At 43.3% G+C, this 19528-nt stretch overlaps 1 protein-coding gene across 2 annotated transcripts in view; it reads right to left on the reverse strand.

The window, feature by feature from the left end:
* Eif4e3 (eukaryotic translation initiation factor 4E family member 3) overlaps positions 1 to 19528 on the reverse strand; it is a 417079-nt gene that overhangs the window by 162251 nt on the left and 235300 nt on the right. The window lies entirely within an intron of this gene.

Genomic DNA, 19528 nt, shown 5'->3' on the forward strand with positions numbered 1-19528 from the left:
TCTCATTGTCACTTAGTCACATCCATACAAGTTGTAGGGCCTTATGGGAGAACCCATATTCAAATTCAAACCAATGCCTCCAGGTGTCTTCCTCCTGTTGGGCAACAGAGAGCTTGGTAAACTATACTCAAAAATCAATCAATCTCACCGCTCCCACGACTGCTTCCTAACTTCAAAAGATTATGGGTTTTTTTTTTCTTTTTTAATAAACCACTCATATGATGTGATGGGAATTTTGAGGTCTTGATACCTGTTATCTTCCTAAAAACAGTTCGAAAGCTACAGGTCCATCCCATGTTCTGGCTGGGTGGCCTTGGCTAAAAGTTATTTAATCACTTTTACCTTGCGCAGGCTGCTTCCCCGTTTGTAAAGCAGGATGAACGGAAGTATCTCCTACCTTGTAGAGTCGTTACAGAGACAAACTGAGCAAACTCGTGCACAAGCTTCATAAGATGCCGACCATGAAGAAAGGGAAGCACTGTTCCTACTGTGACTGCACGCGAGCAATTAATTCTTCTCTTAGTAATCAGTTACATCAGGATGCCTTTCCCTTTTAATACTGCAAAGAGAAACACTGCTACAAACATAGCTTAGGGAGCGCATCACTGAGAGTGCCCACGAGCTCCCCTGGCTCTGCACGCCAGCTGGTCTTCAATGTTCTACGAGCCTGACACAGACAAACTAGAGCAACCATATGGGCACGATTTTGTCCCTTAACGCTCTCCAGCCTCAGCATACTACCTCTACTCCAGGAGCAGCTGAAGCGCTGACCTGAGAAACTGTGGCAAGGATGAAGTGGGCAGGTCCAGGAGTAGGTACTCCACACCCCACACAAAACTGTCACAGTCACTACTGCTGCCATGATCCCCACTGTGATATTTGGGATGACAACGGTCCCCATAGGCTCACTCCTTTAAATATGTCCTCCCGAGTCAGCAAAACTGTTTGGGAAGGATTAGGAGGTGTGTTCCATTTGGAAAAGGTGTCAGAGGGGAAGGTTTGGAGGTTTCAAAAGGCTCACAGCATCCCCAGTATCCTTTATGTAGTTTGAGATGTGAGCTCTTAGGTGTTCCTGCTGCCATGCAGCTCTACCACCATGGGTTGTAATGTTCTAGAAGTGCACACCCAATTCAACACTCTCTTTTGTAAGCTGCCTTTGGTTTTAGTGTTTTATCACAGCAATAGAACAGCAATAAATACAACCAGCACAACACTTACTGAGACACACTAATTCAACTACTATTTACTCTTGTGGCTGTGTACCAACTGGCATGTGGTTACGAAACAAAGTGTCATCGACTCAAGAAATTTGCAGGCCAAAGGGGACAGTCACAGTGAAGGAACAGGGTTATTTGTAAGTGCAAATGCATGGGTGTGTGGGTGGGTAGTACAAACTACTGCTCTGGCGGGAAAGGCCAGAGATGAACTACTGAGGTTTATCAGTGACAATACTGTGTCAAATTTTAAAGATTTTCCTCCCACTTCTAAAGTGACACAAAACCATTACATCTCACCAACAACCACCCAGGCAACAGTTTTTCCCTTCTAGCCTTTTCCATGGAGGACTCATATTTATTGCAGGGCCTTATACGCCAACACAACACCCTTTTCAAGTCATATGAACAACTCCCTGCATTTATATTTCCTGAAGACATACAAGTTCAAATGTCCAGGGACTCAATCATAAAAGGTAAGACTTCTTGCCATTAACTCCCTACTTCGAAGCATCCAGCATGTTCTGTTCCTGCGCTGCCCGTGAGACTCCAACCACAAGATTGCGAGGGGCACAGAGGCTATTAAGCATGGCGGTGAACGGGACAAATCTCACTCTGATGGCTCAAAGTGGTTGCATGTGGTAAGGCTGCAGCAAATACCAGGTGACCCCCAAGTTTAAAGATTTATCTGAATTTGCTCCACAACCCTATTAGCAGTGTTTCCCTGTCCCCTTTCCCACAGTTTGCCTAATAGTAAAAAATGCACAGAAGTAATTACATTTACACTTTATGATGAAGCTCCTAAGTCTCCAAAAGCGCATGCCCAAGTGCACTTTTTATTGTTTCTCATTACTGACTGTGTGCTTCATTGCTTTGAGAGCCATATTTTTGTCGGGGGAGTTGGCAGACGTGCAAAAACTGACTCTGTTGGGGATGAACCTTAGTGTCAGGGTTGTGCGCTTAAAACTGCACACAACATCCCTAAAGTGTGCCACTGAAGTGTGTCACACTGTTCATAATGGAGTAAAGATTTAAAGCCTGTGGGGGATGTACGCATATGTATGCAAACGTGTGGACACCAGAGGTCAACCTGGGTGTTGTTCATCATGACACGGGCCACCTTGCCTTTTTGACATTGAGTCTCACATTGACCTAGAATTCACTAAGTCATCTACTAGATTGATTATCCAGTAAAAATTCACCTTTCTCTATCTCCCTGACACCACTATGCCCATCTTCTGTATGTGGACTCTGGAGAATGAATTCAAGTTCTCATGGTTGCTCTACAAGCAGCTGACTAATTGAGCCCACTCACTGACCTCAACTTGGACTTAAAAGACAATGTATAAAGCTGTTCACACACAGTCAACACCCAAAACAGCCAAAGAAATGTTAGTGCAAAAGAAATGGGAAAATCTGGTTGATTCCAAGGACGCTACATGCATTTGAAGAACACTCACACCCTATGGTTCCTAACGGTGTATGCTTTGTTTTAAATTATATTAAACCTATAGGAGCTGCTTCCTGTCAACATACATGGTTCCAGACATGTAAAGGATGCCAAACTTCAGCCGAGACTTCTTCCTATAGTCTCTCAGCATTGGGACTCTGAAATAAGCTGGGGTTTCCCTTTGGAAGCTCAAGGTCAGAGTAAACAAAGGAATGCAAGTTTCACTGTTTGACATGTACAAAGGTGCTTTGTTCATTAAAACCATTCTAGCCCAGACATCAGTGTATTGGGAGAATGTGGAAATGGAAAAGGCAGGCCGTTTTCCCCTCAAGGTGCGAAGACACAAAAAAAGGCCAATCCACATAACCACGTTGATTTCAACTTGGCAGGCCTCTGCTATCACTACAACTGATGTTTATGCACAGTGCGTAGCGTACAGGCACTGAGGGATCCAGGCCGTCAACTCTTCCTGAGAGTAATAAAGACAGGTATTGTTTTCCCTTATAATTCTGCTTCTCTGATCCAAGTGCTAGGAGTTAGGAATAGCAAAATGATTTATGACCAGGTTAGATGGCTAAGCTATGAGTCAAAACTTGAACTCATAACATGGTTCATTCCCACTACCCAATACTAAATGAATGTTGTTCTCCTCCTAAGGAAACAGAATGACTTCTTGCCTTGCTCACTGGGTACAGTCAGATCATTTTGAGGCATGTGTAATCAGGACGGAGAAAAAGAAATAAAAGTGGGTGAAATGCCTTAGCCAAAGGTACACAATGATTTGATCTCAGAAGTAAACTTTGGAGTGAGGCATCTCAATAACTCAAGTAGAAAATCTTCCTCTCTCTTGTTGCTGCATCCTCTTTCCCTGCCTTCTGCCCTCCTCCCCAGTTCCAAAGGTGCTATATGCTTCTGAGTACTGCACTGGAGAGCATCTGAAGACCCGTGGTTCTGAGTTTCACTGAACACATGAAGAAGAAACAGTCTAGAAGCCTAAACTAAGGAAAACATACATATTCAGGAAGAGCTATCACAAATATTTAAAACTTTACATTGGAAGAGCTGGAGTGGAGTTTAATGGCAAAGCTCTTGGCTAGAATGTATGAGGCCCTGTGCATCTCCAGCACCAGAAAACTACACACACACTATCCATATTACACACACAGATGTACAGATGTATACGTATATATATGTATGTATGTATGTGTATATATATATACTGATAACAACTGATGCTGCCCTTATATACCAACTGATGCTGTCATTATAATTATGTGTATATATATATATGCATGTATATACATAAATATATGTGCAGCACCAGTTAGGTCACTTAAATTGTGAAAATGATATGTTTTCCAATAAAAATCAGCAAGGAAAATGGAGATACACAAGAATATACTTTCACCAATTTAGGAAAATTACTCAGATATAGAACAATGATAAACACATCTGAGTTTGGGATGCACAGATTTACATGATGAGAAGGAAGACTTTTATTTATTTATTTTAAATAAAGGAACCTGAGTGACAGAATTCCATGGCACTCCTACCTGCATGTTAACTGCTTGACTCTTTAAGTAGACAGGTCACACCACAACATAGAAGGGATGGAAATGACTGACACTGGTTTGCTTATGCTCAGATGATAGTCAATAAGGGAATATTAATTGCTGTGCTGCATATAAAGCAGATAAAGCGAAAGGCTCTGAAAACGCTAGCTATACCCCTTTAAAAACAGGAATTCCGATGTTAAATCATGAGTGCGGTGGGTTCTTGAACATTGCCATGCAACCAAAATAAAAGATGAGCTACATATCTCACTGTAAATTTCCCGCCATCCACGGAAGGCAAAAAGAAGCAGGTAAAGCTACAGATGCTACGCCTCATTCAACAGGGCACAGGGCAAACCCTCTTACTTCATCATGCAGTGGAATCTTTGAAACAAAATCCAGGTGTAGTGTCCCTGCCACACCACGCTCCAAATGCCTGATAGCCAGTGAGCTTATAAGGGATATTGGAAAATGCAGTTACAGCAGATCATTTTGCCAAGAGAAAATGCCAAGAGAAAACGCAACAGGTTCCACTCAGAGAATTAACAGCATCATCGGGGTTGGTTCTATCTGAGGGCCAGAGACGTGTTCACATGTTCATGTGTTCATGCCCCAGAGTGCACAGGCACAAGCATCTTCACACACGTGGGGGTCAGAGGACAACTCAAGGTCATCCCATAGATACCATTCCCCTATTTTGGTTTTTGAAACTGGCCTGAAACTCACCAGGCAGGCTAGGCTATCTGGCCAGAAACTGGGAGGGATCCTCCCGTCTCCACCATTCAGACCTGGGATTATAAGGGAGCACCACCTATCTTTTTAAGTGGGTCCTGGGGATCCAAACGAAGTCCTCATGTTCACACAGCAGGCACTTGAACAACTAAGCCATCCCGTTCACTATGTTCACTTTTACAGGAAACTTCTCTATCAAATCTAGGCAGGAATTCTAAGGAAATCCTACAAGATACACAAGACTTTTTTCCACTAAAACTGTAACGGTCTCCTTAAATTCAGAACAAAACTAGCGTTCGGTGGCTAATCAAGCCCTTTCTATGTATCTGTTTTAGTAGAAGGTTCCTGCTCCTTGTTCTTGGTCTCGGTTCAATGGTAAGTGGTTAAATCTGACACTCCCTAGGAACCCAGCACCTTAAGAAACAGCTTCATTATGAAATGACTCAGTCTGAAGGAAATTTATTGACACTTATCTCATTTTTCCACTTGAACTTGGTAAGAGACACCTGTGGTTTTCAAAGACACACATCTAGAGATGAGGGTTTTTGTATATAACCTTGAGCCACAATCGCAGACAGAGCTTCCTCTAGAGCAGTGGTGCTCAACCTTCCTAAGGCCACCTTTAATACAGTCCCTCACGTTGTGGTGACCCCAACCATAAAGTTATTTTTGTTGCTGCTTCATAACTGTAATTTTGCTACTGTTAGGAATCTTAGTGAAAATATCTGCGATTTCCTATGATCTTAGGTAACCCCTGTGAAAGGGTTGCTCCACCTCCAAAGGGCTCGTTACCCACAGGTTGAGAACCATTGCTCCAGCAAGCTATCTCTGTTGTCATTCTGCAATGGTAAGGGGGATAGATAACACAGCATTGCCCAGAGGATCCAAGAGAATCAACACAAAATGCTGCAGGTCTCCCAGGCACCTAGTGAGAATCAAGGTTCAAAGAGCTAGAAAGGTCCCAGTGCAGGCAGATTCTCAAATTCTCAACACTAAATCCCCTCTCATTTCCATAGAATTCATTCCTTTCCAAGTATGGGTCTAAAGAATGCTGAGAACACAAAACTCCCACATTCAAATGTACCGTGAAGAGAGAGGTCTGGGTGACTGTGAATAGGCTGCCATACCTTGGCTCACAAGTCTCTTCTCCTTAATAAAACACGCCTCCAACGAGGTCTCTGTTTATATATGCGTGAGGGAAAGCAAAGGCATGGCATTTTGATTCAAACGAACATGTAGGTAACGTCAACAAAAGCAATTTGGAAGCTACACAACAAAACCCCACCACAGATATTCCTGACCTCTAGAATATTCCTTCCTATGATATTCCTTCCTATGATATTCAGCATTGCTTCCACAAAGCAAGACCGACAGCTACCTCCACCATCCATGACCACGACTGCATCCACAATGCAGGACTGACAACTACCTTCACCAGTCATAACCACAATTGCGTCCACAATGCAAGACTGATAACTATCTGCCCATGACCACGAAGCTTCTGGCAATGCACACCACTGAAACAGCACTTATTCGGAGCATGCAAGGGGAAGACAATTGCAAGGTAATTCCTAATACTGAGAATCTCTACCCATATATAAAAGCACCAACTGAAGCAGATCTTCTGAATTAAATTTCCAAAATGATTAAGGGGAAATGTGAAACATCACAGTTTATACAAGACAAGAAACATTTGGCTGCAAATGGATTTATAATTTTGCTAATTAAAAATTATCCCATTTTCACTTTGGATCCATCACTGAACAGAAACAGGAATAACCTTGCCATGCCAGAAACACAAGCAAATGATTAAAGTTCTACTCAAAAAAAAAAAAATCTTTAAAAGTTGGGAAAACATTTCATTAGGCTACAAATCAAAACCCGTCTGTCCTTGACATCTCTTTAATGTCTTCCAGATTCCACATCAACTTTTTTAATCACTCACTGAATCACTCAGAAATTAAAATATGTTAAAATACTATCCATCTTGGACCTCTAAAACAGTCCTTTGATATAATAGAAGCTTCAGGTCTCTACGCGAGCAACGGTCCCATACTACCCTGTCTCTGATTTATGGAGTCTATATATTTCACAATGAGAAAAATATATTCCCAGAATTATGCCTTCATCAGTAAATCTGCTACATGTGAAGCATATAAATAAATACTAAAAGGGGCCACCGTGAACTCTCTCCTGTTACATGTGCCAAGTAGAAGTGGATAGAGCTTGGATTAAAAATAAAAAATCATTTCAAGCTTCCAAGGTGTTACCAACAAAATATGCTTTTCAAAAGAGAGAGGAAGAATGTGAGTGGCAAGGAGGTTGACTGATGAACAAGTATTTCTCTGCAAAGCTAATGAAGGCAATGTTTACAGCACACACTTATTTATTTATGCTTCCCTTCCTCGAGCCCTTCATGCGCCATGGGCGTCAGTGTGCAGTAATGGCACTGAAAAGCCCAGAACCTTCCAACTGCAAGTTACGGTAGTCACTGTGTCAGTGGAAACAATGAGTCACAGGCGTGCAACCTGGGATGAGCTGTGACAGCACCTCACATGTGTCACTAGGGTGTCATGTGACATGGCTGTTGCCATGGTGAGGCTCCATGTTCAGGAAATGTGTTAAGCATCATAGAAGGCACCCAGCCATCCCTCAAGATACTGTACATGCCCACAAATGTACTCTGAAATCTTCCCACTGTCGAGATCACTGTGATTGGTTTCCTCTCTGGGAATCGTGCTGGATGGAGGGGGAAGGAAAGTCACCACGAAGAAGCTGGAAGAAAATGAAGCATGCCATTCCCGGTGTCAGAAAGAGGAGGCGAGAATGACAGTAGCTTTAAAACAATGGCTTTGAATAGTTTCAAAGGAAAAAAAAATCAACTATGCCAAAAATAAAGTTATCTTATGTTACTTGTACAATTTTCATGCATTAAAACGAAGGGAAAAGTAAAGGATAGCCTAAGTGGCATTCATTTCTTAGGCTGAATGAAGAAATTATACAATTTTAAGTATATATGGTAAATAATCCTGGTCACATTCACCAAAAACAGCACGTGAAATAAAATTCTCCAGCTGAGTCTGTCTAGCCCAAATCTCCAACTCAAGCCCATCTTTTGACATCTTGAAACAAGAAGGAAATATTCAGACTTCTAGTCTTGAGGATGACAGGATGCACTGGAGTGTCTGGTACTCACTGCACCTTAACCTTAGGGTTAGCCCTAGGAAATCAAGTGGCGTGGTTCTCCTCGCAGGTACCTGCCTTCAAACAGACACAAGCCTATTCCAGCAAGCCGAGTTTCAACGGGGTTTCATGATTCTCTAGCAGCATACTCTCTGAATGCCAGCTTCCCAGATTTGAAATTTAGGAAGTAGGTTAAGGATAGTCAAAACATTTCACTTCCAAATGCAAAAGATGTTTTTGCCAGAAAAAGGCACCTTTAAGTGAATTAAAGATCAATGTGGATGCGCACACAAAATATGCCTCGGCAGTGTGGTGCCACAGACACAACTGTCATGGTCAGAGGACACTGAAACCTCTGCAGGACAGGGGCAGCAGCCAAAGTAAGGACGGTCAGGCTGGAGAAGATCCAGGAAGGACCTCGCACTGATGACGCGTTGTCATGTACGGGATACGGCATCAGCAGGAGCACAACACAATGAATTAGAAGGAACCTTAAGGGTCGCAGATTGGAGTTCAGCTTTAGAAAGAACATTCTAGTCCTAAGGCAGGTCAAAGTTACGCATCCATGAACTGTCTCAAAGATTCAAGGGCTGGGGAGATGGCTCAGCAGTTAAGAGTTCTTCCAGAGAACCTAGTTTAGTTCCCAGCACACATGTTGGGTAGCCTGCAACCACCCATAAACTAAGATCCAGGGAATTTAATTCCCATCTGTTATCCATGGTCAGAAGCACACACATAATATACATTCACTAACACACACACACACACACACACACACACACACACACCATACCTAGAGCTATTCAAATACATTGAGAACCACATAAGATTGAGGCATAAAATTCCACATGGGGTAGAGAGAAACTACAAGATTCATCCTCACACTGACTGCAGAAATGACAAGGGTCTTTGACTAGACTACAAATGCTGTGGCAATCACTTGAAACAGACACAGGCAGACAGACAGGCAAACATACACAGACCCAGACTCTCATATCCTGAACACCCTAAGGAAAGAATGAAATAATCTACCATACTGAGTACAAAAAAACATTTAAAAGAAATTTAGGCCAAGCTGCCAAGCTTTAGGGCTAGTCGTGAGCTACTTGTTATTTACTGAAAATTCAGTGTATGCCAATTCTGTGCTTTCTCTCTTCTAATTCCAGAATCACCTCTTTACATTTCCAAGTGAGAAGATCGCGGGACAGAGAGATACGACTTAGCAAAGGTTATAGTATTAGAGACAGAGCCAGGACTCAAAGGCAGGCCACCAAACTACATTCTGTGTCACCAGTCACATTGACAGCTATTTCCTACTAAGGTCCTCCATCTTGGCCCTAGATCCTGGCATACGCATCCACTGTTTTTCATTTAACACAGAGAGGTAAGGAACGTAAGGGCTCTCAGCACACAACACCTTCATGGACCCTCTCTTCCACACCATACCTTTTTCAATACAATGGAGGCTTGTGTGAAAACACATGTGTGTGTCTGAGAGAGCTTCATCTCTTCCGGATATTTGCTGTGCAACTGCATTCACAGTACACTGGTTCATAAATCCTGGGTGACTGACAACTGGAAACTTTTTCTTGCATGCCCAACTCGGTTTTACCTCGACCGGGCAAGTGAAGTTCTTCTCAGTTACTCTCCCATTCTTTCCCTTTCTATTTCTGAGGCAGGCTTCCCTCATCCCTTATGAATGGGATGTCCAGAGAACTGTGTCCCTACACCAGTGTCTCTGAACACCTTTTCACACTCATAGTTTTACCCTTGGAGTTGTAGGATGAAAAATGTCTACAAATCCATCTTCCCCATTCCAATCCCCCTCCTACCTGGATTTCCCACCAATTTACATGAAACATTACTAATGATACCCAGCAGAGGAAGGAAGAACTCTGGTTTGAGGCAATGTCCATCCACGTTTAGTGATTGTTCATTCTTAAAATGCTGGAGATGGAACCCAGGGGCCTCACATATGCTGTGCAAGTTCTACCTCTGAGCTACAGCCTCTGGCCAAGCCAACTTCTACCCAGAATTCCCACTCTCTTATGATATATATATATATATATACATATATATATATATATATATATATATATGATATTTTACAGAAAAGTCACCTGGCATGGGCAATACACCTCCTTAGAACTACTTTCCTCAGAATGTGTATGTTTTAAAATTTATTTATGCATGTATTTATTTACTTATTTGGGAGTTCATGTGTGTATGTGTGCCTGTAGTGTTCATGTGTACTGTATGCATGCACAAGCTCACAGAGGCAAAAAGAGGAGGTAGGGTCCCAAGTGGTTGTGAGTGACCATATGGGTACTAGGAACTAAACATAAGTCTTTTGCAAGAAGAGTGAGTGCTCTAAGTCATTAAGCCATTTCTCTAACTCCCTCAATATATATATTAAAGGTCATTTAAAAAATTTTTCTGTTCCTAATCACTGAAACAATTTTGCTATGGCCAAGTACCTACCACTTGGACAACAATCCTGTTTTCTTAAACCTTCTAAAATTTTTATTAAACATTGCATTTAAGCAATATTATCTGAGAAACAAGGTATATTATTTATATTTTAATTTACACTGAATGTATTAAAATAATATATAAGTTTCATTTTAAAAAAAACTTCCATTTACATCTACTATAGAATTTGTCTTAAGCTTTACTGGTGAGATACACAATGGCTTCTAGAAAGATTTGACTTTGAAGGAAAGAGAAATCACACAACAGTTTTGAAAGTCCCGCTTCTCCCATGGTTCCTCTGTCACTGTACCATCCACCCCCAGTCTCGCTTCTACCTGTATGTTCTCTTCTACCTCAAAAAGGAAAGGAAAGGCTCCTAAAATGTCACTCTTAGTGAGTCAATAATTATATCGCACAGCTTAGCCCCAGATGAAAATTCAAGAAGATCTATTTGCAACGTATTTTCCTCACAGGAGAATGAAGAGCAAGTGACTTCACTGAAAGCCAGAGTGATAGAAGCTCACGTAGTGCTGAGGAGGACTCGGTTGGTAAAGGGGCACCACCTGAGCACAAAGACTTGAGTGCCATCCCCAGAATATCTGAGGATAACACAATGCCAGGGCTGTCTTCTGGGCTCCACAAACATGCTGCTGCACATACACATACTGGTGCACTTGCACCCGGCATATGCACAAAACTGGGTACACATAACGCATTTTAAAAAGAGGGGTGCCAAGATGGCTCAGTGGAGAAAGGCTGTCTGTTCCCACGCCTAACAACCTGTGTTCAAATCTGAGGACACCCGTGGTAAGAGAGAACTGACTCCTGTCAGCTCTTCTCAGACCTTCAAGACATACACAGTATGGAACCTGCATCCCACCCCACCCGCACAAGCACACACAATAACTTTGTAAGTAAGCACAAATCACAGAATGTTGGGATTCTTCCATAATCTCTGTCCTCTTGGACTAGGGCTGGGCAAGGGCCATACCACAGGCCAAATCCAGCTTTCTACCAATGAGTTACATACAACTTTATTCTTAAACAGACGAGGGCAAAATGAAAATAATATCACAGGGGGATATTTTTTTTTTTCGAGACAGGGTTTCTCTGTGGTTTTGGAGCCTGTCCTGGAACTAGCTCTTGTAGACCAGGCTGGTCTCGAACTCACAGAGATCCGCCTGCCTCTGCCTCCCAAGTGCTAGGATTAAAGGCGTGCGCCATTGACAGGGGGAAAGGCCCTGACCCTCATATTCTGACTGGAACTCAGCCTTGCCAGTTCATTTGCATATGGCCCTGGTTGCTCCACTCCAAGGTGGCAGAGGGAAACAGTGTAAAGGGCCAAGCAGCTCATAAACAATCACTCTCCCCCTGCTTCTAGAAAAGGACTGCTCCTATCTAACAGAGAAGCCAGAGTTGCCTTCATCCACATAGACCTAACATCTCTGACTTTCACTCCCAGAAGCCGAGTGTGTGTTAGTGCGAGTGTGGATGTGGCAGTCAGAGGGTGTCCTTCCCCACCATTCTGTTTGAGACTCGGCTTCTTTCCTGTTTGTGGCCTCTTACCCCAGGCTAGCAGGCCGTGAGCTTCCGGATTCTCCAGTCTGCAGGGATAACACACGTGGGCTAAGGTGTCTGGCTTCTCTGTGGCTCCTGGGGATCATAATTCAGATCAGCGGTCTGGCTTTCACACCAAGCACTTGGCCCCCTGAGCTATCTCACTTTGGGCCCAGCCCAGTGCATGCTCACATCAGTGCCGTTCAGTGCTGCTCATGCCTCGCTTTCCGCCAGCCTGAGCTCGGGCCATCTTACTTTCTCATGCAATTCTGTAGACTATTAACCACCCTACAAATAAACTAGCCTGACACCTTTTTTTGAAGCAGCAACATTATTAATTAAAAAGCTACTGACACCCATGCACAATAACTTTCTTATATCTTAATATGCATATCCATAGACTGATTATAACAGCGCCAAGAGATTGACAGGAAATGAGTGAGTGTAATGGCCCAGAGGAGACACCGCATTGATCAGTAAATAATACACGTTCCTTCAAACTGTCTACCTGCATATTTACACATGTCAGCTCACACAGGCTTTTGATGACAGAATGCTTTTTTCAAAGATCTATGTTAAAAAAAATCCTAACACCGATTCAAATATAAAATGTTTTTTAATCACAAAAAGCTCCTTCTGAAGCTACAGAAGGCTGAAATTTCAGCCATCAAACAGTGCCGCCTGGAGCATTCGCCCTACAATGGTCCTGATGGCTGAAAGAAAATCTGCAAAGGTCTCTCTGAGCTCAAATAAGTTGCAACAAACACATATATCTGGTCATTGGGTCTCTACTCTGTTACAGACTTTTCACAGTCAATAAAATATCCTAAACTTGCCCACCACTTAGCATGTGAACACACCAAAGCTTGAGAAAGGTGTTGTATTGGTCAGGGTTACAGGATTAGGGATCTGAGGAGGCCCAGTCTTGTTCAGGGGTTAAGTTCGCATGAGGGAAGCTGCAGGCCTGAAGATCTGGATTTAACACCTCTTCTGGGCAGTTCTCAGGCCAAACACAGAAAAGTGTGGTCCCTGTACTTGGAGGATGTGACCTTGGAAGTAAAGCTACTGCAGCACGTTCCCTGAAGGAGCTGTTCTCTTCCCATTAGATTCGTAACTGAATCTTATTCCCTCTACTAAGGAGAAATGGCAGGCAACCCCCGATGTCTACCTGTGAATCTGTAATCCTCTTTCCCCCAAAGAAGCTCACCTACCCCCGATCTGCGACCTAAGTCAGCAGAGGTGCAGGTGGCACATCCCTTATGATAGACACGCAGAACTAAAGTGCAGCCTTCGTCCCTTTCCTCCAATTCCCTGCCACCAGGAATCAGAGCAAACTTTCCGTCACATGACAAGGGACCTCTCACTTTCTCAAATATATAAGAGGGAAGCACCACTCTAGCCTGCGGGCCTGAAGCTAGAGCCTCCACCAACCTGCCATCAACCAATACCTATCTATAACTGTTGTGACAAATACCTGACCTCAAAAGACAGTCTATGACAATGTTCCCCTTCAAACCCTAATCTGAGGTCTTACAGAGTAAAAGAAGAGAAATCTGGTAAGTTCCAAGCTTAGGCTTCCTCTAGTTCCTATGAAACAATTCGGGGGGCTATTTAAAGGAAGATATCTAACACATGCCCTTGGCATGTCACGATTCCTGCAGTGTGTCAACTAGTATCCCTGGACAGGTGAGTACAGAATGTATCGCTGTCAGGCTGAACCACAGTGTATGCATCATAACCTCAAGACTAAACTGATTGGGTGTATGGCTCTTAACCCCAAGGCTCCAATGAGTCTAATACCCCAGCAGCCATGGAGGGAAGGAAACAGAGTACACAGACATGTTATATTCCATGACTGGCTTATTGACTGCTAGAGTAATAAGTTTGCTAGACAGGGCCTCATCCATCACACACTCCGCACACATGTTCAGGAGGCACACATGCATGCACACACATGCACAAACCACACATGTGCACACATATGTACAGGGGGTGGGCATATGTTAGCAGAGGGGAGCATTTGTGTGAAGGCCAGATATCAGTACTGGATGTTTCCTCAGTTGCTCTCCTCCTGTCTCTGAACTTGGAACTCCTGGATCTGGTTTAGATGAGCAGGTCAGAAAGCTCCCAGAAAGTCACCTGTTGCCCCTCACTCCAACCTCCCCCCAGCACTGAGATCTCACACACAAACTAAGACTCCAGGCTTTTTTCTGTGGGTGCTGAGGATGCAAACTCACATCTTCATAATTGTGTGTCAAGCACTTGCCCAAATAAGCCATTTCCTCAGCCCCCACAACACACACACCTTGGGAAGGTTAAAAGTGGCCCAAAATTTTAGAAAGTACAGGAAGCTTTAAAGCTTTTACAGCCCTTAGTCACCAGAATAAGCTTGATGCTGCCCCTGTTTTCTGTCTTCTTTAGGCAGTGCAGAGAACCACAAATCAGATGCCACTCACCGTTATATAACCCAGGCTGCAACTTTCAGAAAAACGGAGAGAAAGTTCCCTTAATAATACCCAAATGCACCTGCTGTTAAAAATAGGACTACAACCCACTCGTTCCTGGAACGAGTCTTGGCTGCCTGTGCTGCAGAGCTAGCCTAAGAGCAGAAGTCCCTGCCACTTACGGACGTGGGGCCTAAATATCACGAGAGCACCTTGATCCTATTGCCACACAGGTCTCATATCAGGGTCTTCCCTCTGACCCCTGCTCTCTCCTGGGCTGGCCTACTATTCCCACATGGTTTTTCTTTCTGTTCAGACACCCAGGCATCGGGGCTCCAGTGGCTGCCAGTAGACAGAAATCTATTCCACACTGAGCCCACTGCCAGCATCCCGATCAGAAAATGAGGACTATTGGGAGGAGGGGCTGGAATTTGGAAGACAGCATTCTCCTTTCTACTGTGGGCTCCCCAGCAGCCCATGTTCAGATGCACCGCATCCCGCTTCTCAGTGCGTGTCTCTATGTGTGCCAGTGTACAGAGACACAGGGCCCGTGGAGGCCAAAGGAGGATATTTAGCACTCTCTGCCTTATTCTCTTCAGACAGGGTCGGTTGCTGAACCTGGAGCGAGGCTGGCAATGAACAAGCCCCAGTGAGGCTTGTCTCCACCCCCCCCCCCACAGTGCTGTGGTAAAGGCAAGCACAGGGTCATACTCGGCTTTTTGTGTGGCGCAGGGGATTTGAACTCGGGCCTCACCTTTGCACAACAGGTGCCCTCACCCACAAAGCCATCTCCCCAACTCCAGATTACACTCCTTTCACATAGAAAAATATAAACTGTACAATATTCCCCATGGACTACCACAAAAGGACCCTGGAGAGTCATAAAACCCACTAGGACAGGAAAAATCGTGGGTGCTCATGGTTAGGTCAGTACTGAACCTACCCAAGCTTCGGTAGAACCCACTTCTGATGCCCCCACGATCCTCAACGTGGGACCTGAGTACTCAGCTTCTTCCTCCTTAACAATAAATCCAGACTGATAATATGTACCACACAGAGGTGCTGTTAGGAGTAAATGAGATAAGCAATGTGCTACTTAAGCCAGAGCAGGGGGAAAATAAGTGTCTAATGGATGTCTGCTATGATTATTTCTTACAAACATTACTGAACTCAAAGAACGCAGGAGGGATGCAAAGATTTCATCTCATGAGCCCATTCCTATCAATCAGACAAAACTGCATAGCCTACTGAGCGGGGAGAAATCAAAGAGCCACCATCAGAGCCGACCACGGCCAGAAGTCTGTGAGTTTGCTCAGCCTTGACCAAGGTCAACAGTAATACCCTCTGAACAAGGCATGAGAGATGGACAGCCCACGCCTTCACCTGTGCTTGCTTCCCATAACTCCGTCGATATAATCAACACAAATAATAATACACAGCACACTGAAATGAAATTAAAATGTACATTAACTAAATGATAGCTTAAATGTGCTAATTGCTCATTTTTCTTTAAGAAGGAATTAAAATGATGGCAATTCTCAACAGGCAGCTCAGCAGCCTGCATATGAAACGAGATGGAAATCTCCTCATGGCCTCTGCTCATAACTCCAACCACGTTAACAGAAAACAGTGTGTGTGTGTGTTTTTTTTTTTTTTAGAACAACATGTAATACAGTCTAAGTTCCTAGAATTTTACATCACGGAAGACATCATGTAAAATCTAAAGGCTGACTGCCTTCCTCCTTGGTACAGCGTATTGATAAGCAAGGTGGCCACGCAAAGGGAACATGTCAGAGTCATCCCACTGGCTCAGCACCTAGCGTCCATGGGTACTCGCCCTTCCCGAGAGCCACTGAGTAGCAGAATGAAAGTCAGCCTCCAGTTCTCACACCACCACTTCCTCACCAAGCTGGAGCCAGGGCTGACACATAGGTAAAGGGAGGGGGGTGAGAACAGCCTCCCCCTCTTACCTTCTCCAACGTCACAGAACTTAAAAACAAACGAATACCGCAACCTCACAATGTTTCTCACCTCAAACACTCAAACCAGAAGACAGGAGAGAATAAACTACCCAGCAGACTCAGGGAACAAGGCGCAGGTATGTCTGTCAAAAACCCTCCTGCAAACGTGGGTGTAATCACAACACTCAGGAGTTAGACACGAGAGGACTGCACAGTGCAACACTGTCTCAGAAATTAAAAAAAAAGAGCCTGAGGATATAGCTTACCTGGTAGGCACAGCCCTGGCTTTAATCCCCAGCACAAAAATATATAAATATCTGTGTGGATGTATACATATATACTTCTATTTTTCTATATTAACTACTCCATCTCAACATTGCCCACACTTGAGCACACTTACAGAAGTCAGGAACAACACCTGGGCTTGGTTCTTACTTTCTACCCCGTGGAGGCAGTCTAACCAGATACCTCTCATCTATACTTCATCCACCAGGGTAGCTGGCCTGCAAGCTTCTGAGCAATGCTATCTCAGCCTCCCACTTCACCATACGTATCTATGACTACAGATGTAGGGTACAACATGCAGCTTTGAAGGTGGGTTCCGGGAACTGAACTCAGGGTTGTCAGCTTTGCATGGCTAGTGCCTCTGCTACCCAATGCTCAGCCACTTCTCTGGCCCTCATCTATAGGATCATGAACTTTCAGTGACTATGTTCCAGAGAAGGGTGAACTGGGCATATAAAGATAGAATCGAAAGACTTCCTTAAAGCTACCTGCTTTATAAATGGTGATAGGGCTGATATTACCTAACAGATTGAAGGTGGAAAGTTTTTAGAGACTAATTGATCGCCAATGTCTGCCACAAGCACAGGAATGGGAAGGAAAATGATAAAACCCTGTACTAAGAACGCACGCCACCCTTGATTTAGGCAAGAATTGTGTAGTAGGTGTCAAACGAACAAAAGCTATCTGATAGATTAAAAGTTTATTCTAAAGCAAATTACTATGTCCAGAAAAATGCTTATATAATCCCACAAGGGGCTTAGAAAGGAATGGGAAATAACTGCAATATAAATGCAGATCACCTTTATTACAAAGTTGGGTCACATTCTGATTCCTAGCCTAATTTCCTATATCATAAAACCTATATTCAATTTCATAAATAGCATACAGCAAGAATCATAAATTTAGTTAATGCAGAAATTTAACAGATTTTTTAAAAAAAAAAATGAGAGTGAGAAACAGCTGTTTCAGAGCAAGTATCAGAAAGAGCTCTTTCTTTGAAGCTATGTTTTTCCCTCTGACGCCACCTCCTTGGGGATATAACTAGAGAGAAATAAATTTCACAGCTAATATATATGAAGTAACATGTTTAACATTATCCAATGAATTTATATCTACCTAAAGCATATAAATTTATTCCACATAAACTGTCTCCTCCAACAGAATTCATTAAAATAACGTTACAGCTTCTGAATTAAATGCAATCTTCTAATTGGAATTTAATCTTACAATAGTAGTCGGTGGGTTTTCTTTTTTTAATTGACACACGGAACAATTCATTCATGTGCTTCATGCTCCCATCTGAAGGAGGCCACAGCACATTTGACACGGGTTGCCTGGCCACTGCTGTGAGCCTGGAGGCTCGATCATGGCTATCCTGCCTCTGTTTGTGGGCAGGAAAGGATGGACACTGTCCATGCCGAATGACTGCATCACTAATATATTCTATTTCCTCCATGAAAATGTCATGTTAATTTCTGATCTTCATCAAGCCAGACAATGGCTTCTATCATTGGCTGTTAGCCAATTAGCTATGTGGAAAATATTCGGCCAATTACATTACATATATTAGGTTAGGGACTGGAGAGAGAGGCAAAATAAACGTGTTGAAAATACTGTGGAGATAAAATTTAAGTTGACACTGTCTCCGCATGCTGGAGCCCAAGTTATACAATCTGATAGGCAGCTGCCAGTGCTTATAAATGCTTATTAAATCTCGCTTCTCTTTATGGCATGAGAGAAGATCTGTATTTTTACCAATATTAGCTTCATTGTGTTATGAAAGAGACCAAAATACTTAAGATCATTCGCTCCAGCTTATAAAACATATTATATAGTTTATTAAATTGTTGAAATTACTTTTCAAAGTCAAAATTTCACAGACTGGAAGTTTAAGCACAACCAAGTGACTTGGCCCAATGACAGGCTGCAACCCAAGGTGGCCCCAGAAAGGGATATGTCAGCCTGCACTTTTGTCTCAGACCTCTGGCAAGCTGCATTCATCTTCTCCTGAAACCTCAATGGCCATGATCCCCTCCTTAAATCAATGGAGTTTGTCCTCAAGTTTGAGTTAAAAAGCAAAGATGCCCAGCTTCACAAAGTAGCCTCTTGCCTGACTTGAAATAAGATAGATGGGTTTGTATCTTCCAAGCTTCTACTTCTCTGCAAGTCAACAGTTAAGAATGGGATCACTAGAAAGACCAGTAACAAACTGAAAGTAGGAAGATGGCAAAGTTGGTAAAGCATTTGCCATGCATACATGGGGACCTCATTTCAGGTCCCCAGCAGTCATATATAAAACCTACACTTGTATTTTCTCAGATCTGGGAAGATAGAAACAGACTCACCCAGACTACCCATCTCAGCAAGTTCCAGGCAAGCAAGAGACCCAGTCTCATTAAACAAGATGGATACTATATGAGGCTGACCTCTGGCATCTGCACACACAGGCGCACATAGAGATAGACACAGCACACACACACACACACACAGGTGCACACACAGACACACAAAGAGAAACTACACACGAATAAATGCAAACAACATGAACAATATCAGCAAATCCTACACATCACTTGGTGTGTAGAGTGTGTCACCAGATCTGTGGAGAATTTGGTGGTAGGGACAACACAAGGCCAGAGCACAGCCTGACAAACAAGCCAGCACCTCTGCCATTCCT

The sequence above is a fragment of the Microtus oregoni genome, unplaced genomic scaffold, assembly GCF_018167655.1.
Source record: "Microtus oregoni isolate MIOR12 unplaced genomic scaffold, Mior012 000002F_ref0000024, whole genome shotgun sequence".
NCBI classification, from domain to species: Eukaryota; Metazoa; Chordata; class Mammalia; order Rodentia; family Cricetidae; genus Microtus; species Microtus oregoni.